General features: G+C 49.3%; 1 protein-coding gene across 2 annotated transcripts in view; it reads left to right on the top strand.

Moving 5' to 3' along the window:
- The window catches only part of KLHL29 (kelch like family member 29), a 306133-nt gene that overhangs the window by 63938 nt on the left and 216259 nt on the right, over positions 1-25936 (top strand). The window contains exon 2 of one of the 2 annotated variants that reach the window (XM_047782559.1): positions 23519-23626. The gene's annotated coding sequence lies outside the window, so the exon portion shown is untranslated. Of the gene's footprint in view, positions 1-23518; positions 23627-25936 lie in introns of those variants that run through there. The other variant, XM_047782558.1, reaches the window with a different exon arrangement.

Below are 25936 nucleotides of genomic sequence, written 5' to 3'. Positions count from 1 at the left end.
TAGTGAGCTTGGTAGAAGAGGCAGCTAGTATGTTTATCTTCTATTTCATATAGTAATTATTTTTAAAAATAACTTAATTTTTATACTTAGTAGGATGGATTTAATTTAAACTCCCAGGTTTCCCATTGGCCTATAAAATGTATGGTCTTGATGTGTTGTACAACTTTGATATACGTTCTTTGTAAAAGCCTGGATTTATTTTGGAAAAGATGCAGATTCTCCTTGTTTTTTTTGTTTGTTTGTTTGTTTGTTTGTTTGTTTGTTTTTCCTAGGGCCGCACCCATGACACATGGAGGTTCCCAGGCTAGGGGTCTAATCCGAACTGTAGCCACTGGCCTAGGGCCAGAGCCACAGCAACGCAGGATCCAAGCCACATCTATGACCCACACCATAGCTCACAGCAACGCTGGATCCTTAACCCACTGAGCGAGGCCAGGGATCGAACCTGCAACCATACGGTTCCTAGTTGGATTTGTTAACCACTGAGCCATGACGAAAACTCCCAGATTCTCCGTTTTAAAAGCAGTTATTTATTCCACTTTTTCCATTCCCTTTTATAATCATATCAGGAAACCAAATAATGATTTACTTGTTTCATTTGCACCATCTCTCAGGATCACAAGGATGCTTCGGCTCATCGTGTCTCTGATTTTTGCCGTCCCTCTATTCTTGCATTTTTCTAGAGTCTTCTCTTCCCCAGATCTTTTCCACGGGGAATATGCTTCGCTGATTCCGTAAGACCAGTATTTCTTGGGGCCTGCTACCCACCAGACCCTATGCTGAGTGCCAGGTGTAGAGAGAGGGGAAATCCGCCAGGCTGCCTCCCCCTTGGCTCTGAGCATCTCATTCCACAGAGCCTGGGACTTAAGAAGAATGAGCCTGGCTGAGTTTAACAACTTGTGGAAACAGGAGGCAGAGACATGTTTATTTTTTTTCTCCCATGTTCGGTTGGTTTGGAGTCTCTACAGACTCTTCTCAGGACTGGCTCCTGTAGGTAGAGTCAACGCCTTGAGTCTCTTAAATGATCAGTAACTATGTTTTGTTTCACCCCTTGAATTGGACCACTTGCTAGAAAAGCACGGCCTTTTATGACTGATTTACGACACTATGTAAGAATTTGCTAAATACATGCTTTATAAATGCCGTATAATTCAGAGTCACAGTTTAGGTCTAAAACAACATTTGTCAATTTACCCAATTTTAACTTTATAAGCATTGGTGGATTTGCTTGGTTCAGTTGGTTGGTGGTTGGGCTACTCTTACCGTTATTATCATCATCATCTTCATCATTATTACATCATGTTATCACCGTCACCATCACTGCTTTGTCCATCTGTTTTCATCGAAGGCTTTCATTAAAAACAATATGTGCGGAGTTCCCGTCGTGGCGCAGTGGTTAACGAATCCGACTAGGAACCATGAGGTTGCGGGTTCGGTCCCTGCCCTTGCTCAGTGGGTTAACGATCCGGCGTTGCCGTGAGCTGTGGTGTAGGTTGCAGACGCGGCTCGGATCTCGCGTTGCTGTGGCTCTGGCGTAGGCCGGTGGCTACAGCTCCAATTCAACCCCTAGCCTGGGAACCTCCATATGCCTCGGAAGCGGCCCAAAGAAATAACAAAAAGACAAAAACAAACAAACAAACAAACAAACAAAAACAATATGTGCAATATGTGCAAATGCAGTGCATGTTAGGTATTTGGGGTTATGACTTGTATTCACCTTTCTGCTCAAGAACTTCCTCTGAGGGCACATTTGCCATCGGCTACATCCATTGGGTGAAACATCCACAGACAGATGATATCCTGCTTTTCTTGATTCTCCTGTAACATGGTCAAGCATGCTCTTTGGCTCATTTCTTGGGCCACTGTCATACACTGAATTTTCTCCCCAAAATTGATATGTCGAACCCTTAACCCCCAGAACCTCTCAGAATGTGACTGTATTTGAAGATGGGGTCTTTAAAGATGCCATTAAAATGACATCATTTGAGTGGACCTTAGCCCAATCTGACTGGTGTCCTTAGAAAAAGAGGAACTTCAGACTCACAGAGGCACACAGGGGATGTGTGCACACACAGAGGAAAAACTAGGTGAGGGCACGGCAACAAGGCTGCCATCTGCCAGCTGGGACAAGAGGCCTCCAGAGAAACCAAAACCGCCACACCTTGACCTTGGACCTGTAGCCTCCAGAACCGTGAGAAAATTAGTTTCTGCTTTTGAAGCCACCTAGTCTGTGGTGTTTTGTAATGGCAGCCCAGCTGACTGATACGGCCACCAAGCTTATTTCAAAGGACTCCACTTCTGAGCAGATTCCTGGGTGATGACAAGAGCCAGCATCCTGTCTACATTTGTAAGTGGAAAAGCCAAGGCAGAGGAGACCCCAGGCCCTTGATGTAGTGGGGCCGTGGCAGGGACAGGGCTGAGGGGGAGCCACCTCCCAGGGTAGTCCCCTTCGGGCTCCAAGAGGCGTGCCGGGGACCCGAGAAGATGCAGCAGGAAGATGCAGGGAGGAGGGTGTTCTAGAATCCTTGGAGTGGTGATTTTGCTTCGCTCAGGAGTGCTCCTTCTCTTTTCCGTGGATCGGAACAAAACATCTGAGGACGAAATCTGTAGCACTTTCTCTAGTAAAGCCACGTGGTGCCTGCATCTAGCACCCACGAGTGAAGAGCCGGAAACATGCTCCCACGCCAGCTCTGCGGGTTTCTGGCTATTTGTGCCCGGGTGTAAATGCTCACATTGCATGTTCTGTTCCTGCCACATTTAACGCTTCGGCCTGGATGCAGCTTCATCACTGCTTTGGGAATTTTCTACAACTTATTTATGAGTATTAAAATTCTGGAGTCTTTCCTACCGAGCTGGCAGCTCCAGAAGAGGCCTGCATGGAGTCCAAGAGCCTCCAGGCCTGGCCGGTGGAAGCACCCGGGCTGGTTTGAAATGTGCTGACAGGGCTCCACCGAGCCTGTGCTGGATGGAGGGAGGCGGGAGGCAGGGTCACTTCGGGTCATGCCCACCACAGAAGAGGCAGGCCTGGGTGGAAGGGAGCTGGGTGGTGGCCATCGGCATCTCAGGTGTCAGGGGCAGTGCAGCTGGGATCCAGCGCGTTCCAAGGCCTGTTGGCCTTTCCCAGGTGTTTGCTGGGACCTGCCGTCACCAGCAGCAGCTGTGCTTTGCACTGTGCCTTCCTGATCCAGGGGGTGGAGCTGGAAGGGGTGCTGGCAGAGACAGGAGGAGGGTAAAGCAGTACAGGGTATAGAGAAAGGGACCCTCATGCAAATACAGTAGGCAGTATAGGAGGATGTTTGACAAAAGGCTGAATCAAAACGGGCTCTGAACAGGGGGGCCAGGTCTTTGGGGGCTGGAGAGGCAAAGGGATCTCTTACTCTGGGAGGTGGTAGCATTGAGCTGCAGGCTCCTAGAGGCTTTGGTGAAGAGGAAAGATAGCCAGGGTTCATTCATTCTGTCTTTTCCTGTCACTTTAGGGGTTTTAGAGTGGTTCTGGGCTCCTTCCCCAGCCAGGACCCCCACGGTGTGGTTGAGACGTCTTTGGACCCTGACGTGTCCCTGACGTGGGGCGGCCCCGGAATTCCCTACTCTTCCTTTAGGGCCGTCACAGGATTTCCACAGGGTCCGGCTGGTAGGGGGTGGCCAGTGAGAGTTTTCTTGGCTCTGATGTACCAGGAACGAGGGCTCCATAGTCAGATGAATGGCCCTTTCCTTGCCTGTGGTGACCTGTTGACTGGAGATCCAAAGAAAATTCCAGGATCCCCACTCCTGAGAGAAAAGAGTGGGGTTCCAAACATTACCCCCTTGTCCTACTACAGCCCTGCAGCAGCCAGCGCTGCCCTCGAGAGGGCTGATTTGAGTCACTCCACATACACCGAGGCATCTGTTAGAAACTCACTTATTCCTTGCCCGTTAGCTCTTCATTTAGTGAGTTCGTATCAAATGTCGGCTTTCTGCCAGGCACTGGTGCTCTGGCCTTGAGCAGGGGTTGGCAGGCTTTTCCTGTACAGTAAATATTTTAGGCTTTGAGAGCCATGCTGTCTCTGTTGCCACTACTCAACTCTTGCAGGGAAAATGCAGCATAGACAATACAAATGCTTTGTTCCAGCAAAACTTTATTGACAGGCATTGGGCTGGATCTGGCCCATAGACCACTGTTTGCTGCCCCCTGGACTGGAAACCCAGAGATAAAACAAAGTAGACCTGGTTTCTGTCTGTATGGAGCTTACACTCTAGGCAAAGAACACAGAAATGAATCATATCATCACAAACATGAATTATAAACATGGATGCTTAAAGGAGAGAGAAGCTCTCATACCTTTGTCAGTGGGGATGTGACATAGTCTCAGGTCGAGGCAGGCTTCCCTCAAGAGCTAATGCTTGAGTTGGGCTCTGAATCAGCATTAAGCAGGTGAGGAAGAGGAAACAGTTCGTGCAAAGGCCCTGTGCCAGTGTGGAACATTCTGGAAACTGGAAAAAAGGCCAGTGTGGAGGAGCATAGAAGAGGAGCAGGAGACGTAAGAAGAAGCAGGATGGGAAGAAATAACCAAGACCCTGCACAGCCCTGGGGCCCTGCTGGGGCTCCCGTCAGCCTGGGTCTAAGGCGGGAGTCCTACAGCAGGGGAGACTCAGGATCAGATTCGCATTTGGAGAAAAGTTTCTGGCTGTGGCATGAGAACAGATTCAAAAAGAGCCAGTGAGGATTTAGGGGAATTGAGTGGAAGGCCCGTTGAGGAGAGAGGTGGCAAAGAGAGGTAGATGGAGATAAAGATTTCAGAAGGGGTGACAAGGGGGTGGGGATGGAGGCAGAGGCCCCTGGGTCTCAGGTTTGCATGGCTGGATGGTTGGTGCTATCTGCCTGCTGAGACCAGAGCGCTGGCAGAGTCCCTGTTGCTTTGTTTCGTTTGGGTCAGAGAAAGGGGCACAGCAGGTTGAGTTGCCTTTGAGACATCAAGTCAGAGGTGTCGGATAAGCACGTGAGATGCGCAGGTCTGGAGTTCAGAAGAAAAGTGAGGGCTGGAGATAATGTGGGGGGGAACTCATCAGCATACAGAAGGTAATCAAAAGCCCCGCGCATGGATTAGATCATCTGGAGGGAAAGAATGGAGTGAAAAGAGAGAAGAGAGCCTAAGGGAAATCCTCAGGAACTCTAATTTTTTTTTTTTTTCTTTTTATGGCCACACCTGTGGTGCATGGAAGTTCTCAGGCCAGGGATGGAATCAGAGCTGCAGCTGCCAGCCTATGCCACAGCCACAGCAATGCCATATCTGAGCTGTAACTGTGATATATGGTGTAGCTTATGGCAACTCCTGCTCCTTAACCCACTGAAGGAGGCTAGGGATCGAAGCCACATCCTCACAGACACAATGTCGGATCCTTCACCCACTGAGCCATAGTGGGAACTCCAGAACTCTGATATTTAATAGGCAGACAGGATGGAGTGATCTAGCAAAATAGACAGAAATAGGGGGAAAAATACAAGATTGTTGTGCCCTGGACGCTAAGGGAAATGTTTAAGCCAGGCTTGAGTTCAGCCTGCATCCACAACACAGGGGCCATTCTGACTGGTCAGTGCCTCCTCTGTGACTGGTTAGTGCCCAAGCTGCAGAGTTGTTTGACACCATGATTATCGTGCCTGCTTTCCGGGCATGATCACCAGGCTGGAAGGCATCTGGGATGGCAAACCAGATGAGTGGGACCCTTCCATTGGATTTAGCCACAAGGATATGGTCAGTGACCTCAGCCAGAGAACCGGAGATGGAGTGACGGGCTGAGGGGTGAGCCGAGGCAGGAACAGGACGTAAGGAAGTAGATGGAGGCCCAGGCAGCTCCCAAAGAGGTTTCTCTGGGATGCAGAGGAGCCCAGGAGGATGGGCAGAGGGGAAGCTGGAAGGGGATGGGGCAAGGCGGAGGGCAGGGCTGAAAGTTTTCTTTAAGATGTTACAAGATGAGCCGGGCTTCTCTGTTCAACACGCCTACTGTGTATTTAGTCACTTAACAGAACTCTTTCTGCATCTCATTCCTTTATTCATTATTCGATCCAACATGCTTATCTCATCCTTGGGGGAGAGATTTGCTCTGTTAGGAGCACTGAATTCGTTTTATTTCCTTTTTTTTCTTTCCAACAGGATTTTATTGAGCACTTGCTACTTGTCAAGTAGCGGACCAGGTCCCTGTGTTGGAGACATGAATAAGTTATAGCCTATGTGTTTGAGGGACTTAGAGTTTAGTGCAGTGTTATTAACTGGGGTGATTTGATCTGCTTCCCTTCCCTGGGGGACACTGGGAAATGTCTGGAGATATTTTTTGTGGTCATGATTTGGGGGCAGGGGGCGGGAGGCGGAGCTAAGGATGCCACTGGCATCTATTGGGTGGAGGCGGGGGTGCTGCTAAATATTCTGCCGTGCCCAGGACAACCCCCACCACACAGAAGCACCCCATCTCAGAGGTGAATAGAGGGAAAACGCGTGCACGCAGCAAGGCGCTCAGGGGATGACAACTTCAATGCATACAGTGGAGCTGGCCAGGCAGGAGATGAGGGACAGGCACAAGGGGGCACAGTGCACGCTCAGAAGCTTCCAGAAGGTCAGGGTGGAGGCACCATGGCTGGTAAGGGCTGAAGTCACTAGAGTAGAGCTGAGGCTGCAGGTACCTTCCCAAGCCTTGTGGATTTTGTCTCTTCACTGGGAAGCCACCTAAGTGTTCCAAACAAGAGGAATTCAGATTTGTGTCTTAGGAAGATCATTCTGGTGGCAGACAAGGTCAAATAATAATCACGAACCTTTATGAAGATCCTACTGTGTATGAGGGCCCATTTCTGAGTTCTTTTCTGAATTAGCTCATTTAATCTCCCAGCAGCCCTGCTGGAAAGTGCCCTTATTCCCATCACACAGCCGAAGAGGCTGAGGCAGAGGGGTCAGGAAGCCTGTAAATGGGGCGGCCAGGCCTTGACTGAGGCTGGGCTTGTGCACAGAGGTAGCCTGTGGTTTTCCCTGAATCCCACTTTGCGTCTGGGCTCCGGAACCAGACTGGAGCATCCACAGAGTCTCAATTCATAATTCATGTGTTCCAGCTCTTCCTGCAGCTGCTCCGCAACCTCCCTGCTGCCGCTTTGAGGAGCGTGGCCTTGAGGTAGCCTGTGTAATTCTTCCTGATTAGGACTTCTCATGTAGCTGTTAATTTTTTAGAGACTTTGTGGCTGAAATGCCCCATGGAAAAAGACACACTTTCTTCCCCGCAATCAAATTCCCTCTTTGCTGCCTGAGGCCTGTATCTGTACCCTGGCAGCCTCGCATGACTCCTCCATCCGGACACCCCCACCTCACCATCAAATGCACCTTTTCTCCTCTCTTTCTGCTGGGAGTGGGGGGAGGCAGATTTGCATGACTAATAAAATGTAAAGTAGGCCTCGGGCCCAAAGCTACCTCATTAGCCAGTATGGATCCTGCTTTGCTGGGTTTTAATTACCATGACGCCTCCTCCCATTAGGAGGAAGGGTCAAGTGGGACAGCCCCTGCCCAGGACTGACAGAGGGAAAGGGCTGGAGGCTGGGGCCTGCAGATGGAAGGGACGCACCCCATCCCAGACAGAGGGGAGGAGAGGTTTTTGCTGCTTAGGGAGGTCAAGGGTGTGGACAGAGGTGGGACCAGAGGACTCCCGCCTGGCACTTTTCAACAGGGCTTCTCTCATTTGTAAAGAAGACAGGAGATGCATTTTCATATTTATGTATGCTTTTAAATAAACATGCCTTCATTTTTTTAAAAGCGGTGGCAGAGCTGAGGAAATGCACACTGGTCTGGGATCCAGAGGGAAAACCCACCAGAAGAGAAGGATGTGTCAGTGCAGCAGAATAACCCGCTACTCAAGGATTCTTTGAGGGTGGCATCTGACCAGTGAGTTCACAGCCTCAAATTATCCCCACCTGACAGAGCCAGAGCCTAGGCCCGGCCACTGTCATGTGGGTGTCTGTGCAAGAAGCTGTGTTCTCCTGCACTGTTGACGGGAATGTAAGTGGGTACAACCACTGTGGAAAAGAGTATGGAGGTTCCTTTAAAAACTAGAAGTAGAGCTACCATGTGATCCGGCAGTCCCCTTCCTGGGCATATATCCGGGAAAGACAAAAACTCTAATTTGCAAAGATATACTCACCGCAGTGTTCATTGCAGCACTACGTGCAATAGCCGAGATATGGAAGCAACCTACGTGTCAAACGAATGGATAAAGTAGATGGGAGATATACATAATGGAATATTACACAGCCATGGAAAGAATGAAGTACTGCCATTTGCAGCAACGTGGATGGACCCAGAGATTATTATAGTGATTAAAGTCAGACGGAGAAAGACAAATGTTATGTGGAATCACTTATATGTGGAATCTAAAAAATAATGCAGGCGTTCCCTTTGTCGATCAGTGGAAATGAATCCAGTTAGTATCCATGAGGATGCAGGTTCCATCCCTGGCCCCACTCAGTGGGTTAAGGATCTGGTGTTGCTGTGAGCAGTGGTGTAGGTTGCAGACACGGCTCGGATCCTGTGTTGCTGTGGCTGCAGTATAAGCCGGCAGCTGTAGCTCCAATTCCACCCCTAGGCTGGGAATTTCCATACGCCACAGGTGGGGCCCTAAAAAGCAAAAAAAAAAAGGAAGGAAGGACGAAAGGAAGAAAGAAAGAAAGAAAAGCAAGCAAGCAAGCAAAAATGAATCAACTTATAAAACCAGTCAGGTTCATAAACATAGAAAACAAACTTAGGGTAATCAGAGGGGAAGAAGGAAGGGAGGAAAGATAAATTACAAGTATGGGATTAACAGATACACACCACTGTGTATGAAATAGATAAGCAACAGGGATTTACTATATAACCCAGGGACCAATATTCATATCTTGTAATAACCTATAATGAAAAATAATCTGAAAAAATATATGTACATGTATAACTGAATCACTTTGTGTAGACTTGAAACCAACACAGTGTTGTAAATCAACTATACCTCATTTTTTAAAAGCCAAGCTCTGACTTGCAGCCTACTTCTACCTTTCGCTTCTTCCTTTAAAGATTCTGGGGTAGGACAGAGTTTTCTCTGGGCTTCAGTTTTCCTGTCTACACAATGAAGGGGTCGTGAGACCAAAGATCTTCTCACGTCCCTAGTGGGTTCGATTTGCAGATTGAATTAGGCCTTTACCAGAACGGTGACTACACCCCTACAGTGCTAAGAAAACTCATTCTACACCCAAATATCAGGTCGTCCCCCACTTTCCAGAACAAAAGGGCTCTGAAAAAAATTTGGGGCAACCTGAACATATGAATATTTTTGGAATACAGTATGAATGAAACAACAAACTGTTTACTTATAAGATGTCATTAATTTCCTAAGTTACACATCTTTAAAATTACAAAATATGTAAACTGTTAATTTTTAGATACGACTTTCTCCCACTTACACTTCATGAGTCACTCTCCAAACCTGTCAGGTGCAGTTTCAATTCCAGAGTGTATTTTGTTCCCCGTGTATTGTTTTTTTTTTCATCCCTAGAGCCGCTCTTTCAGTCTTCCAGCAGCTTTCCAGAACTCACGAGCCTCACTTCCATTCACCTTTTCAAGAGACGGCACTTTTTGAACCTGCAGATTTTGCTTTCCTTGAAAATTTTATTCCAAGCCACAGGCTTCAGTTCCTATAAATTAGGCAGTTGTGTGTTTGGCTTTGTTTCACATGCCTTCTAGGTGAGTGGGCAGGATCGCTTGCAGCAACTAGCCATTGTTGGATTTCTCTCTAAAGCGACTTTTCAGACACTAAAATCGGGAAGGCATAATCCCAAGAATAATTACTGCATCTGTGTTAACTAAATTAGGTGGGAGAGCGCACTCTAAGACGACTCTTTTTACAGATGGAGTCCATCAAACGATACACTGGATAGTGTTGAATGTAAGAATACCTGTTTTTCTAAGGGAAAATGGGCGATGCAGGGGTGAGGTGGTCATTTATTTGGCCATTGACAAAAAAAGCTGTAATTTACCAAATTCTCCTCTCACACCCATCAGCTTGTTACATTGCACGTAGGAGCGTTTCTTTCCTGGCTGTTCACTCGTTGATGTCTGTCCACACAGGCGGACATGTCCCTGAGTCCAGATCACAGAAAATGCTGTTGAGTCTGCGGAGCCCCACCGGCAGCTCTGGCGGCATCTCCCCACTTCCCAGACACCAGTGACCCAGGCCCCTTCCGGCCACCTACCTTTCTGCCGACCCGCCGCCGCCGCCGCCGGGCTTTTGTGTAGTTTAATGAACATAGAGTCGTTTGGAAATATGCACTGTGCTTCACAAAAGGAAATGGTAATATAATCAGAAATCATTATATTCCGGCACTTCAGCACTATTGCTACTATTAATGTCCATTATCACTATATTCCCTGAAATGTGTTTAACAGTCACAGGCACTAATCAAGGTGCCTGTCCTAGAGAATGTGTATTCTCTCTGTCTGGATCACACTATGCATTGTGCTGTGACTGTTTTAAATTTTTTTTCAGATAATTGGAACCTGCTCCTTCACACTTTGAAAAGTAATGTAGTGGGTGAAGCCCTGAGAGGTTCAAAGCCTATGCTTCCATCAGGGAAATAATGCAATTTCCATGCAGAATGATTATAATATTATTCAGTGATTACATGGGGATGGGGGGGGAGGCGGGGAGAGTCTGTTTTTGTTAGACTTTTGAAAATGGCAAATTGAATTCCATCCAAGTAATCAGAGGTTATGAGTTTCCAGCACAGTATGTTTGCACATGGTGGAGGCTCACTTTCCCAGAGCCCTCCCCAGCCCCGTCTCCCCTGAGCCTTTGCCGACGACTGGGGACAGACCGCACGTGCCTAGGTGTTAATTCACTGACAGGAGCTCTCGGCCAATGAGCAATGGGGGTTGGTGGCAAATAGTCCAGCTTCCTCACATCTCAGGTGAGACAGCTCTGGGACGTGGCCCGCTCTGTGCCCCAGAGGTTCCCCCGTGAAACCAACTCAGGTACGTGCAGGGGTGACCTGACAGTCTCTCTTGGCTCCCTTCACTGACCTGCCTCACTTCCCCACTCACCTCCCTGAGCTTTCTGGCATCCCTCTGCAGAGTAACCACCCGCCCCATTCCTTGCCTGGGCTCTGCTTCCCAAGAACGACAAGCCTGGCGCCCCCAGCTCTCCCCTTCCCGTTTGAAGAACACCCGGAGGCCTCTCTCCTCTGTCCCATCTTGTGGATGATTCTTAGCAGGACCCAGAAGCCTTAATGCTTTACGTCACCATCATCCTGAAAAATGAAAATTGAAAACTTTTTTTTTTTTGTCATCAGGAAGGTGATGGATATAATTTATTTCTCCCTCTTCTCTTAATTATTATTACCCCCATTCAAGTGAGACAAGATGACTTCATCCGGGTTGTATTTTAAATGCCCATCATGGAGGCATTCTGAACCTGTATCTATGTGCTCTTAGGTAATTTATGTGTAATTTTAATAGATTTGTCAATGGCAGCCCTTCCTCACTAAACAGGCTACTTGCAGACACATCACTTAATTTGCTCCTCAGTGTTATTTTTCATACATGGTTGCTGCTCTGCCGACAGATAGCAGATGATCCCATTACAAACGCATTTGACACAGCAGGGTTGGGGGTGGTGAGTAAACTCCAGGTCTCCTACTGCGGCAAACAGTATGTGCCTCCCTCTCACTCAGAATGGGGAGTTTCCAGAGATCAAGGCACCTGGACAGGTACTGAGGTTGCAGACTCTGGCACTGCTCAGGAGCTGCTGAGTGCCCTCACTCACCTGCCCTAGAGGAGGCCCTCAGGGCCACCCCAGCTCCCAGCCTGGGGACCACGTGCTGATAGTTCTTGCTTCCTGGTTCTCTCTGTGTGAGGGCTCCCAGCCCACTCACAGGGCAGACTGGAGGCCTTGGGGGGTTGACGCCTTGGAAGCTCTTATCAACCAAGGAGAGATGAGAGGTAATGCCTAAATACCCTAGCTTCCTTCCTCGTCTCTTGGCTGGACACCTTTAATAAGATGTGCTCTACCCAGTCTCTAAGAGCATCCCCAGCAGGAATGAGCCCCAGTTGCCCACAGCCATCACCCCGTGGTTAATACGTCCTTGACTGACTTTTCCCTGTCTCGTCCTGTCTCATGGCCCTACATCCTCGTGGTGCTTCCTTGGATCTACTCTTAAAAAAAAAAAACCAAAACTTGCATTCAAATTGGTGTTGCAGGGTCCACTTTGGAGGGGAACTCAAACTAAGATGCTTGACGATGCTTGTCCTTCTGCATGTCTTCAGGTTGATCTTTCAGGTGTGCTTGTCCTTCAAGACCTAGGTAAGGTCCTGGCACAGAGCTTCCCGCACCCCAGGAGCTCTGCCTCTTCTGACCACCTTCAGCCCCACCAGTGTAGTTCACTTAGCCCTCGCCATCCACAGCCTTGGGACCGCCCCTATTTCTGCATGTGAGCCTGTGATGGAGGCACCAGCTCTGCCAGCTCCTTGCCTCTCTGAACATCTCTCTGAGAGGTGAAGGTGCTCCAGCCATACCCTCAGTTTGGAGTGAAGAGCAGCAGAGTGGAGGATGGGGCAGCCCGAGTGCACACTTTAGAGGGGAAAAAATAGTACAGAAACCCCTCCTTCCAAAGACTGATGTGTTCGCTGGTGGATTATTTGTGCCATTTCTGTCTGCTGGGCTAGTCTGCAAAGCAAGTGCCTTGTGTTCCAAAGGAAACATGTTCTCTAGACGTGGTAATCTTTGCCACGGCAGCTTGTGGCAGAGAGAACCACATCAACTTCTACATTTTTCTCAATGGAGTGAGATGTGTGTAATGTGTAATAAAATATAAACAAGCCTTTAAGAAGCGTCTATGTGTTTCTTTTTATCAACCTTTAGATGCGTTAAAGCCAGCTACAATTTTATCTGAATTCTAGATGATATGTAGTATTTTTATTTGCTACTTCGTTGCTAAATGTTTCATGTAAAACTGAAGAGGAAAAAAATACACCAGTCCCACATAGAAAAGAAGCAGCAGATGGCTGAATGTGACCGTGGGAGAGAAGCAGTGAATGGAGTGGGTTCAGCACAGAGACTCCCCGGATGGGTATGGGCCCGAGATGGAGTGGCGGGAAATTCATCCACGCGCTTACCTGTGTTTATTAGCTATTGGCTTCCACTGCGTGTTAAGTAGGCGGTTGGTATTCCGAAGAATCTACAGGTATCTTTGTTATGGCTTTTTTTTTTTAATCTTTTAAATGTACATATAAATGTACATATAAATGAGTATGTATTATTTATAGATGTCTTTGGATTTTGAAATATCGAGCTTGAAACATAATGCAGCAAGGACTATTTGAAAGAAGGAAGACAGGTGGGACTTTCTACAGGAAGGAAGCCTGGGTTGGGAGAAGCTGTTTAATCTTTCTAGGGGACTTTCCTGGAATCGTCAGTTCCAGTTAAACTGTGCAGAGATGATTGGGTGCCAAAAAAAAAAAAAAGAGCAGCAGCAGAGGAATTTGGAAGCCAGCATTGTGGTTCCGGCTCTCTTGTTTATCAGCTGGGTGACCTTGAGCTTGTCACTCGCCGGCTCTGGCCTTCAGTTTCCTGCCTGCATCTGAACATCAAGCCATGGCAGGCTGCAGCTCAGTGATTTGGTGCATGTGTATGGACTGCTGTGGGTTCCGGTCGGACTCCTCGGTCGCTGGGTGCGTTTGTAGAAATGCCATGAGGTTGGCAGGCAGTGGTTCTGAGATTTTTCAGATGGGATCGGAAGCCATGGTAAGATCAAGCCACTTGCCTGCATACTTTGTTAGAGATCAGGAAAACAGAATTAGCTTCTAATTCTATTTTCAGTTCCTAGGCTGTTTCTATATTGGCCAAGAAAAGCAGAGAACTTACAGAAATTCCTGGTAATGACTGCTTTCTGCCTGGCTATGGAGAAACTTGCCTGTCTGTGGTTTATTTTTAAATGGATAACTCATCATATCGGGGTAAAAAGTACTGTAATCTCCAAAGGCTTTTCTTTCACAATTTTTTTTATCCCTCTGAGAGTGTAGCAACAGTCTCAGATCTATTCAAATAAAATCGCCTTCTCTTGGATGAGGAAGTAATACCATTCAGACCCACTTGGGTGGGAAGGGGTTTGAGCCGCTGGTGGATGGCTTGGATTCAGAGGAGAGGGGGAACAAGGGGAAAGAGCCAGGACAGCACCTGCCCTCAGACTTGGAGTTGGTTTATCAGTTGCTGACTGGTAGGTGTGGGTGGAGTAGGTAAAGGCTGAAACTGTCCTCCTGGAGGAAATTCAGAGGGCTCACTGGAGGGAGCAAGGAGTGGTAGTGACCCGTATCAGACCCAGGACTGGTCCACACATGGTCAGCTAGCTCCCAAGGAAGACCCCACTGGCTCGTCCCATCGGTTTGTCTCACCTCGGTGGCGAGGCAGTGGGAGCGAAGACACAGACTCTCCCAAAGGCATTTCAGGTATTTCAGGGACACCTGTTCTTTGGGGGACAGCAGGATAAGAATAATGTTAGGGCCACTGGTTATATGCGCCATGGGCTACACCAAGTGCCTTTCTTACGTTCAGATATTTAACTCTCAAAACAACAACAGATATTCAGTAATATCCCCGTTGTACAGGGGAGGAGATTAAGGCGGGGGTGGGAGTGGAGCGGAGGATTGGCCAGTGTCACCACTTTGGGCCCAGGTCTCTCAGATGATAAATCTTCCACATGCTCTTGTCCACCACATGGGCTGAGCCAACCCCTTGGACCCCAGGTGTGTCTAAGATGAAAATCCGGGACGAAGCTCTGACTGGGGAACCGTGAGCGAGGCTGCAGGGTGCAGACTTGGGCGAAGGGGTTCGCAGAGCTCTCTGCACCTGCAGGGGGAGATCAAAAACCCACCAAGTCTAAAGCCGGCCTTGTTTCACTCTGTGCTTTTCCTCCCGTGAACCCATGAGCTTGTTTGGCAGCTGTCATTCCGGCATGTACGGCTGTGGGCCAATGTGGTTGGCTCCTTGAGTGCTTGGGGTACGGGAAAAGGATCCCCGGAAGAATGGAGGCAGCCCCAGAGTCTGTCACCAGGAAAGGGACAGGTCTCAGAAAAGACACTGGAGTGGGAAGGTGAGACAAAGGACGGAAATCCTAATCTCTCTGGCTCTGCTTGTCTGGCCCAGACTTTGAGGCGGGCTCCTGGGTGTGAGCTCAAGTGTGGTCGATGCCACATGGGGACTGCCCCGTGGAGCTGGGGTGGGCCTGACCAGGGCCTGGGGGTCTCCTGGAGGACAGCGGGGAGCAGCTTTACCAGGCCACCTCTTTCCAGTGTTCTCACCCACCTCCTGACCTATTGCTCTGTTTTATTTCCCAAGTCTCTGACTAAGTCTTGTTCAAATGTTACAGCCTGGCCCCCGGGGTGCAGGGAGAACCAGGGGAAGAGACTTGTTCACGTGTGAGTCCGTGGTTGTTTTGGTTTTTTGTTTTTCTTTTTTGGCCACTCCCAGGCACATTGGAGTTCCCCGGCCAGAGATCACATCTGAGCTGCAGTTGCAACCTCAGCCGCTGCTGTGGCAACGCAGGATCCTTAACCCACTGTGCTGGGCCACGGGAGCCACGCTGGGCTGCATCTCAGCACTCCCAAGGTGCTGACAACCCTGTTGCACCACAGCAGGAGCTCCTGAGACCGGGTTTTAAGCCAGCAGCATGGGGGGCGGGGGCAGGAGTATGGAGCCTCCACCGAGGCCCCACCCACACAGCAACCTGGAAGGTGCTGGAGAAGAGGGGACTGTGTGTCTCTCAGCACCAGCAAGGAGAGAGACCCCCATCCCCAGGCAGTCCACCCTGGCAGCATCAGCAGCTGGCCCGCCTGTCAGTGAATTAGGGATGCCGGCGCCTGCCCTGCCTCTCCCGGGTCCGTGTGGCGGTCTAATGAGGGAGAGGAGATGCAGAAGCACTCCAGAAAGCCCACAGCACCAGGCAAATGTGAAGCGTCATCATGAAAAGCTTAAATGTGCGGGTCTAAAGGAGAAGCAACATCTGGGAAGGAATTACTGCGATTTAAGAGGAGGATGTGGGCCTGTTTGTAACGGTGAAATCTGGAAACAGTGTCTGAATTTTTATTTTTTTTTTTTTAAACTGGTTCGCAGTCTCATCATGAAGCTGTGGTGTGAACGTCCAGATGTTCGAAGCAAAATTGTCAAAAATGAGTTGTGTCCTGGAGGCATTTTCCCTCCTTCTACAGAGCCTTCCTGAGCAGCTACTGCGTGCCAGGTGCTACGCGCTCCGCCCTCTTAATGCCAAGGCGGCTGAGTCAGCCTAACAGGTTTGCCGGTGGCACCTCTGCCCTTCCGTCCAGCTTGCCACCTTCAGGAAAGTCAAGGTCGTCCCAGTTCCGGATCTAGTCCCTTGAGAGGTTGGGTACACGTGCTGGCACTGGGCGGTGGGACTGAGTTGGGAGAATCTAGTTAAGCGAGTTGCTGAGGGGTCTGCTGGGGTTTGGGGGGAGAAGTTGATTTGCAACTTGGTCCTGGTTTCTGGCAGAGCCCTGTCGTGGTGTAACTTAGCAGGCAGGCTGGCGGGCACCCCATTCCTTACCTCCGCATTCTCCGTACCCGGACTAGCCCAGGGGGACCAGGAGAAGCCTCCTTTGGTGACGCTGTGCTCTTTTCTTGATATTCTCCAGGGATTCACCTGGAGAGTGTCCATAGTCCAGAGAGAGCAGAACTTCTGGAGGGGGGTCTTCAGGAGGAGAAGGGGTGAAGGCACTGGGGAGGGGGTCTAGGGAAAGAGCTCGGGTGTGCGTCTGGCCCCAGAAGTGGAGGAATGCTGGGGGTGCCTGGGGGCAAGGGGCCCAGGCAGAGGAGGAGGAAGGGTCCAGACTGGCCGGATTCTCCTGGGGCCCCTGCCACGGAGGGCTTCTGGTCGGGGAGCGATGTGACCCGTTCTGGGGTTGAGCACCCCTCAGGTGGCGGCAGGGCCCCTCAGGGGGGCCCCTGCTGTGGTTGAGGTGAGAGGCGTGGAGGCCTCCCCGGGCATCCATGGCGGAGACTGGGGGGAACTGCTCTGAGCAGCGCTGCGGGGGGCAGCGGTGCCCGGCCCTGCGATGAGGATCTGGCAGCAGCAGATGTGAAGGAAAGTCAATCCCAGCCCCGTGCGGTCTCAGGTGGATGGGGTACAATTGATTGCAGGGTGGGGGGGTCTGCAAACAAACCTCAGTGCAATGGTTGTGACCCCCCCCCCCCCGACAAAGCCCTACCCTCCCTGACAGAATCTTACTCCCCTGAGCTGAATTTTTCTCTGGTTGGAAAGAATTTAATTTTTCGCTTGAGGCGGGGTGGGGGTGGGGTGAATGAGATAGAGGCTGAGAAACACTGAGTTAATGTTAACTGCATCCAGGGCAGTGGCCTTCCTGCCGACAGAGGTTTGTGGTAGGTGTAGGATGGCATCTGTGGCTTCTCTGCTGTGGGAGGGTCCCTTGGGGACCTGACCACCTCTAGAGCATCTAGGGGCTGCCGAGAAGCAGGGATAGAGTTGGGGGAGTAGCCAGTTGGATCACAGGGCTGGTTTGGGCTCACCAGCACCTGACTGTCACCTGCGCTTGTATTCAGCCCAGGGTGGTGACTGCAGAGAAAACACAAGACATCTCTGAGCTCCTCATTGATTGGGTCCCAGGAACAAGTGGGCCCAAATTCAGAACAAAGATGTGGGACAGGCGGCAGAGATCTAGAGTTCCAGTTCTAGCTCCCTCCCTCGGCCACTTGCTCTGTGACTTAAGGCAGTTCTTATTTTCTATGAGCCTCAGTTTCCTCATCTGTAAAGTGGGAGTACTAATAGGATCAGATTCATAAACTTGACAGAGGTAAATGAGGAACTGTGGACACCTAAGCTTTGTAAACATTGAACATTATGAAAATACAGCTATTAGCCTTCAATCAGGGGTCGCGGCCTCCGAAGATCCTCTTTCTTTGAGGAACACATGCTGCAGAAAAGCTCACCAGGCATCGCATCCCTACCGTGGAAACCGTGTAATGGATCTCATCCGCGGCCAATTTGGGCTCCTTAATGGACAGAAGCAGACTCGGCATTGTGCTGGGTCGGCTCACGTGCTCCACCTTTGCATCTTAACCCCCCCTCCTTTTAAAAGCAATGCCTTCTGTATTGCTTAGTCCATGAACTGTCAAGAACCTGGATAAACACTCCGAGAGAGTGCTCATCTGGGGGCTGGCAAGATGCCTGCAGGCTTTGGTGAACCCATGGTTGATGTTATTAATGGATGGCCTGTTTTCCTCTCTTAAAAGAAAGAGGATGTGAATGAGCGTTGCCCTTGCAAAGACACAGTCAGAGCAAATGTCCCCGCCTGTGCCAGGGGTGCCAGAGGGTCCTGCACCTGGGCTGACAGGAGAGTGGGTGTGAGAGCTGGCTTTCCCACTATAGTCTCCAGTCTCCAGTTCCTTTGCTTTTTTTTCTTCCGAAGAAAGAAGAATCCTGGTTTCCCAGTTGGCTGAGGGGTGGTGAGCTAGCCGGGTGGAGCCATAATTGGGTAGCATGGTCAAGACCCAGGCAGGGCTGCTTTCTGATCCTGCATCAAACACAAGCCTCCCTAATTGGTTTCTCCTCTCATAAGGCAAGTTTCTCTCCAAAAAATTGGTTATCTTTTATAGGGAAGTAAAAAAAAATCCTGGGGCCCTTGTTTATAATTCTCTTGGCTATCAATTTGGTCCATGTCGGGAACCAACTTTATTTATAGACTTAGAATGGGTCTCAGAAATTTCTTTGAGTTTAATTTTGAGGCTCTCCCTGAATTTAGGCAGCTATTTAATCCAAACAGCCCATTTGTGGGTCTTGGTTTCATATTGGCCTTTATGCCCTGTCAAACTCAATTAGCATCTCTTAAGGGCCTTGAGAAGGTGAAGGACTTAAGACCAATTTCACAGGTATTGACTTATTACCTACAGTACTTTTTTAAAGTAGAAAGTCCCTCATCCTTTGCCTTTTTAAATGCTATTTTCCTCAAGCCCCAAAGCTGCCCTCCGTTGATGAGATTAGTGGGAGGGAAGGGGTCAGTTTGACTAGATATGTCAAAAGTCAAGTGCAGAGGTAGAACCTTTAGCTCCCTGGGGATGGAAAACCATACCCATCCCCCTGTGAACTCCCAGGTTTCTTCCCTGAGATTCATTTTCCCAGGCCATGGTGTTTGCAAACTTAAGGTTTTACAGCATCGCCTTGGGAACAAAATTATTACTAGAAATCGGTTTCTAGTCATGTATTTTAAAATCACTTTAAATACCATGCATCGCCTTTGGGTCAAATGTGTTTAGGTGGATGGAGTAGCTTAAAGCCCTCCTGGGAAGAAAAGACAGGGAGGGAAAGGCCTATTTACACCCGCATGTGGTGGGTGCTGGGGGACAGAGATTCACACAGTAATATAATATCTGTTCTCAGGGTGTCCAGGACTTGAATGTAGGGAGTAGAGGTTGGGGTGGGAGAAAGCAGAGTAAGAAGAGCAAAGAAATGAAATTACTGAGACATCAGCGAATATCACCTCTGAGCCGAGAACAGCTCGAAACCTCTCATGGGAGGAGCATCTGGTTGGGGTGAGCAGACATGTCATGAAGGAGGTGTGACTTGCCCTGGGACTGTGAGTGGCTGATGGTGACAGTGAAATGCTGATGCTCACGCTGAGGATGATAATTATGTCCCAGTCTCTCTAGTTTTACGCACGGGAAACGAGAGTTCATAGACATTAAATAATTTAGCCGGTGTCACAAAACTAAGGGCCATGTCAGAATTCTAATTCAGATGCCTGATTTCAACGTCCTGCTTCTGAGAATGTGTTCATTAGGGTCTTGACAGGAAACAGACACATTCAAATGTGGAGTTCAGAGGGAGTTCAAAGAAAGGACTCTTTGCAATGGTGTAGACGCAGTAGGATGAGGGCAATAGCCCAGGCTCCTAACGGGGGCAAGGGGAGGGAGGCAGAGAGAAAGTTACGTGAAGCCCTCCCTCTACCCAACACCAACCAGGGCCATGACCTTCAGCAGAGGGTCACAGCCGTCCCATGCAGACCCTGCAGGAGGAAGGGAAGTGGGGGAGGAAACGCCCAGTGCCCCGCACCCCCACCCCAGTCCCCAGGCTCCTCCTGGCCTCTGCATTGGCTGAACCTAACTAGAAGTCACAGGGTCTCAGAGCTGGAGGGGTGCCCTCCACGCAGGCCAGGTGAGCCTCCTGGGACACAGAACGGGATGGTAAGCAGACCTGGAGGAGCGAGCTGAAGATACCCAGCACAGCCTGTGACCCGTCAGCTCACATTAGGATCTGCTCCTAAGTAAGCACATTAGGGAACAGTCCCAAAGAACTCAGCCTTGCATGTGGTTTTTTTTTTTTTTAATTTTTTTATTTTCCCACTGTACAGCAAGGGGGTCAGGTTATCCTTACATGTATACATTACAATTACATTTTTTCCCCCACCCTTTGTTCTGTTGCAACATGAGTATCTAGACAAAGTTCTCAATGCTATTCAGCAGGATCTCCTTGTAGATCTATTCTAAGTTGTGTCTGATAAGCCCAAGCTCCCGATCCCTCCCACTCCCTCCCCCTCCCATCAGGCAGCCACAAGTCTCTTCTCCAAGTCCATGATTTTCTTTTCTGAGGAGATGTTCATTTGTGCTGGATATTAGATTCCAGTTATAAGTGATATCATATGGTATTTGTCTTTGTCTTTCTGGCTCATTTCACTCAGGATGAGAGTCTCTAGTTCCATCCATGTTGCTGCAAATGGCATTATGTCATTCTTTTTTATGGCTGAGTAGTATTCCATTGTGTATATATACCACCTCTTCCGAATCCAATCATCTGTCGGTGGACATTTGGGTTGTTTCCATGTCCTGGCTATTGTGAATAGTGCTGCAGTGAACATGAGGGTGCACGTGTCTCTTTTAAGTAGAGTTTTGTCCGGATAGATGCCCAAGAGTGGGATTGCGGGGTCATATGGAAGTTCTATGTATAGATTTCTAAGGTATCTCCAAACTGTTCTCCATAGTGGCTGTACCAGTTTCCATTCCCACCAACAGTGCAGGAGGGTTCCCTTTTCTCGCATGTGGTTTATTTTTGTTCTGAACCTTGTTTCGGTTATCGCATCTAGAAGTAGCCTCTGGGGACCACAGAGGAGGAAGGACGAGGCCGTTGTCCTCAGAGTAGGTGAGACAGCCGTGGTGGCTTGCCCTCTGCAGTGCCCCTCTGCGCCTGTCTGGACGGTGCCGTGTTGGTCTGGCACAGCCTGGAGAGTTGCGCCATCTGGGTTGGAGAGAAGGGAAGCAGATTAACTTGACAATGGCAAGCGAGAGGTTTGTCTCAAGAGAGTGAGAGCTCTTTCTAAAGCTTGGTGGTCAGGATCTGGGGCTCTCAGTTAGTAGCCTTTAGTGTGGCCTGCAAGGCCCTGTGCAATCTGGATTCTCGCTCCTCCAGCTAAATGTCCCATAGACTCTCTGGTGTCCGGCCACAGGGGCTCCATGTCAATCCAGGAGGATAACTGTCAGGCTCCCCCTGGGGCGTTTGCATGTCATCCTCTCGGGAGGAGGCTTACTCCCCTGACCGGCCCCCACGCCCAGCTTCTGCTCCACTTCTACTCTAATAAAGAGCCCTGGCCACCTTCTAATAGACTGTACAGTTTGTACTTTTGTCACCGAGTCTGAGCTCGTACAACTCGCTGCGTGACAGGCCAGTAAATCGAGAGCCAAGTTGTTGGGGACAAGGAATAGTGACTTTGTTTGGAAAGCTGGCAGACCAAGAGGATGGTGGACACGTGTCCCAAAGAACCGTCGTACCTGAGTTGGGATTCAGGCTTCTTGTATACTAAAAGGGGACGAATAAAGTCAGACATTTCCTGGCTCTGGTCCGCCTCCAGAAGGGACGTGTTCATTTCTTCCTTCCTGAAGTCATTCACAGGGAGGCCTGGTCAGGATGTTTCCTGTGAGCTGAACAAAGGTATTTTAGCTTAATGATCATTACTTCGGAGGCAGCGTTCCCAGAGATGGGCCATTATGCATAATTTAAGCGTATAGGCAATATCCCTTTCGTGATTAACTTGTAATAGAATATAAAGTTTCTTTTCTCTTACGCTTATTCTTAGGCTTATTGTTTATTCTATGTTTCCACCTACTAGACGATGAGCCCCTTGAAGGCGGGAGTTTGTTTTTGTTTTTCTGTTTTGCTCGTTTGCATGCCCAGTGCCTAGAACGCTGCCTGACACATAACGGACACACCATTAATATGCATTAAATGAATGAATGGGTAAATAAATGAATGAGATGCCCAAGGATCTGTCCCCTCGACCTCTCTCTTCACCAGCACCTATCTGCCAAGGATCGTTCCCAGAAATCCCTCCATCTCTTCTTATCACCAGTACTGTCAATACTTTGTGGCCAAAGGGATCGATTTAAGCGTGTGCTTCACACCAGCCTGGTAGAGGAAATGGACTCACGACTTTGGCTCTGTGTCGAAATTAAATGGTGACCTTGGCTTACGTTGCCTCCCAACCGAGGTTATTTCTTTATCATAAAGGGAGCACTCTATCCTTGGGAAAAATAATATTTCTTGCTGCCTTCAGCTTTAAAATGGCTATTTGATATGGCCCGCATGTGCCTGTCAGCAGCAGCTGAAAAAAAATCGAGTTGAGAGACTCGGAGAAAGACCCATTGCGCCGTCCAAGAGAAGCTCGTCACAAGGCGGAATTAGTTTACAATAACTTACTTACCTGTCGGCATCCTTCGCATCACCTTGAAGCTTCCCCCTGCCATCCGGGACTCTGGAGTGCTAGGAGGGAAAAGGAAAATCAATTGATAATGATATATTCAGTTTAGAAAAATACATTGATTCCCAGGGAATGATAGTCGTGCATTTTTTGCAGTGGAATATGCCATTTTCTGTTGTGCAGACGGCTTTCACATATATTATCCTGGGAAGAGGAGACTAGGAATAGCCCTACCTCCCCATCATAAAGAGGCCTTCCATCGACACATTGTTTTAAACACCTTCTCTCCAGGGAGCCCATCCTTTGTCTCCTCAAGGTCTTTTTGTCCATTGTCTGAAAGAAGTGATGATTTGTGTTTGTAATTCCAGAGTTTGTGTCCTGTTCTCTTTTCAGCATTAGATCAAGACTTAAAATTTCCTGGTTTTTCCCATCTCTTGGTTTGGATTAGATGGGAGGGAATGCCATTATTCTCTCCCTTTTTGAGTGTTAAGGGCTCTACTGTGAGATTAGGGCTTTGTGTGTTTGGGGGATGGCAGAGCATGATCTAGTGTCTGCCCCTTGGGGTTCTCAGCTACCGACTCAGCCACCCTTATCTTGGCTGCTGGGGCAGAATCTGGGCACACACTCTGTGAGATGCCCACACCGGGAAATCCAAGATAGGGACAAGCCTCCACTTAGGGTGGGGACCATCTAAGGTTCTGGCATTCCAAGGAGATCTCTTTGCCACAGGTGATACCTCTTCCCCACCCCACCGCCACCCTTCTCCCATCTCTTTTTAGACGGCCTGGCCTCCTGGTGATGCGCACGTAGCACTAAGTGTTGGTGGCCATCGGGGACTTTGCATCCTGGGGACGAATCCCGAGCTTGCCAGAGACGGACGGCAAAAGGTAAGTCCCCTCACCTGGAAATCAGAAAGGCACCAGATGTGGGCCAGCTCTTCCCCCCGCCACTGGTTTACTGGGGGACATGAAGTCAATGGAGCTGGTCCTCTCGCCCTTTCGGTCAATGAGATTTTTACCATGGACGTGATATTGACTGGTACCCAGAGCCAAGCTAAGCCATCTGGGCCCCCGTCTTCCTGGAGTCAACCCGTGAGCATGACTGTCACTCTTCTTCACTCACCTGGGGCTCTGGTCCCACAGGAGGTTGGCTCTGGGGTGGGCCAGCAGCTAGGTGACTCTTATACTCCTCAAAAACTATAGTTCTTTTGTGACTTAACTTTTCTGGATATTAAAAGAGTATTATTAAATATGATTAAGATTTACTTGCTCATTGTAAAAATACTTTCAAAGGTGGCACCTAAAGTCATATGAATTACTACTCATAATCGTAATCCCAAGAAATAACCATTTTAGTGTCCTTTTCCAGGCTTTTTTCCTATGCATATGCATAAAGTGTGCACACACACACATGCACACATACAAGTGAGGTCACACTGTATGTACTACTTGGTCATGCATTATTGTGACTTTGCAGTAACTCGCAGGTACCTTTTTCAGTAAGTATAAATCTGTGGCATTTTTAAAGGCTTCAAATCCTAAGGTTATAATAAGCTATACAATTTAAATGTCCATTAATAATGGACATTTAGTGTATTTTTAATATTTCACTCTTACAGATATAACTCCAACAAACATTTGTGCATATATATCTTTGCGTAGTTGTTTATTTCCTTGGATTAAATTTATAGAGGTCTGACTTAAATTTTCGATTCAGGATTTTTCCAGTCTGGATTGAAGACCAGGCGGCCAGGAGAGTTGGGGGGGGGACGTGACCTACCTTGTGAGGACAGAAGTCTGATGAAACCAATGAGCAAGCTGGGCCTGGGAGGAAGGTGGGAGGACGGGCGTGGGCACTGGGATTCAGGACCATTGAGGCTGAGCTGGCCTGGAGGAGCATGTCTTGATGGCACTTGAGCCTTTGGAATTCCAGGGACCAAAGCCACCTCTGCATAACTCCTAGGATTCGGTGCTAGGCAAGCTCAGGTGCTGCATTCTCAGTGGTGCCCTCTGACCAGGAGCCTCGTGGCCTCTGCCTGGGGCCAGCTTATAGCCTGGACTCCAGCTTCCTTCCACAGCAGGTCCCAACTGTCTGCTGGTCAGAGAGCTTTCTCTGTGGACTCAGAGACCTTGGGGTTGGGGTGCCCTCCAGTCCCAGAGCTCTTGCACAAACAAAAGGGACCCCGAGCTGCAGGCAACCACAGTGTCAGCAGGAAGCAGGAGGAGGCTCCAGGCAGGGCCTGAATCAGCTGCCAAAATAGAAGAAGCATCCACGTGCATCCAGCCTGCTGCCACCCGGCAGCCTGGTAGGGGGGCCCACGTGGGCAGATGGGCTCCTGACCTTGAAAGTTGTTGGGCTGTAGGCACACTCCTAAGGGCACCGCTGACTGGCGGGACAGCTGCCCCGCTAGTCACCCTGGACACTAGGGAACACTTTCCTTCTGTGACTGTCAGGCCAGAGGAGGGGGACGTGGAAAACTAGACAGTTAAGCTTTGGTTTGGTGACTGTGGCATTCCCAACTCTTGGAGGGGGCAAAGGTGGAGTTAGGTGTCTGAGTAAAGATCCAGGAAATTCTCTTTACAGAACTCAGCTTTCCAAGTTTTAGCCATGAGTGAGGCAGGGGGTGACAAGGATGGAGAAACCCAGGGCAGTGGGGTTGACGGCCGTTACCTGGGGGTCTTCTCTTCCCTGCCTCTGACACAGGGTGACATATGGCTCTTATTCATCCCCACCTTCCAGAGGCACATGTTGTGGGATCAGGAGAGGCCTTGAAAGTGATCTCACCAGGCAAATTTGCTGGGATACACCCCTTGTGGGCATCAATCTCTGTGCCCACCAGACCAATCTTCCCACTCTGGCAGTACTCCTAGGCACCTGGCCAGATCCCTGCTGTGTATCCTGCAGCAAAGCGGGGTCTGCTCAGAAGCAAAGCGTGGAGCAGAGGCAAAGCTGTCTGCTTGGCAGTGGCTTGATGAAAATCCTCTACCTCAGCAGGAGCTCGGTACCAGAACCAGCCAGCAGGAGGGAAATCTGATGCCACCACTGCAATGCATGATCCTGGCCCAGGTGGGGCTGAGGGGGGTAAAGCCGAGGACCCACTTCATGCAGAAACGCAGGCTGAGCCAAGAGTGGCAAGGGCAGACACGGAGGCTGGGAGGGGACAAAGGGCCATGTGGGGAGCATCCCCAGGCTCCATC

This window comes from Phacochoerus africanus, chromosome 5 (genome assembly GCF_016906955.1).
Source record: "Phacochoerus africanus isolate WHEZ1 chromosome 5, ROS_Pafr_v1, whole genome shotgun sequence".
Taxonomy (NCBI): domain Eukaryota; kingdom Metazoa; phylum Chordata; class Mammalia; order Artiodactyla; family Suidae; genus Phacochoerus; species Phacochoerus africanus.
Note: the sequence above shows the minus strand (reverse complement) of the source record. Positions and strands in the feature narration are given on the sequence as shown.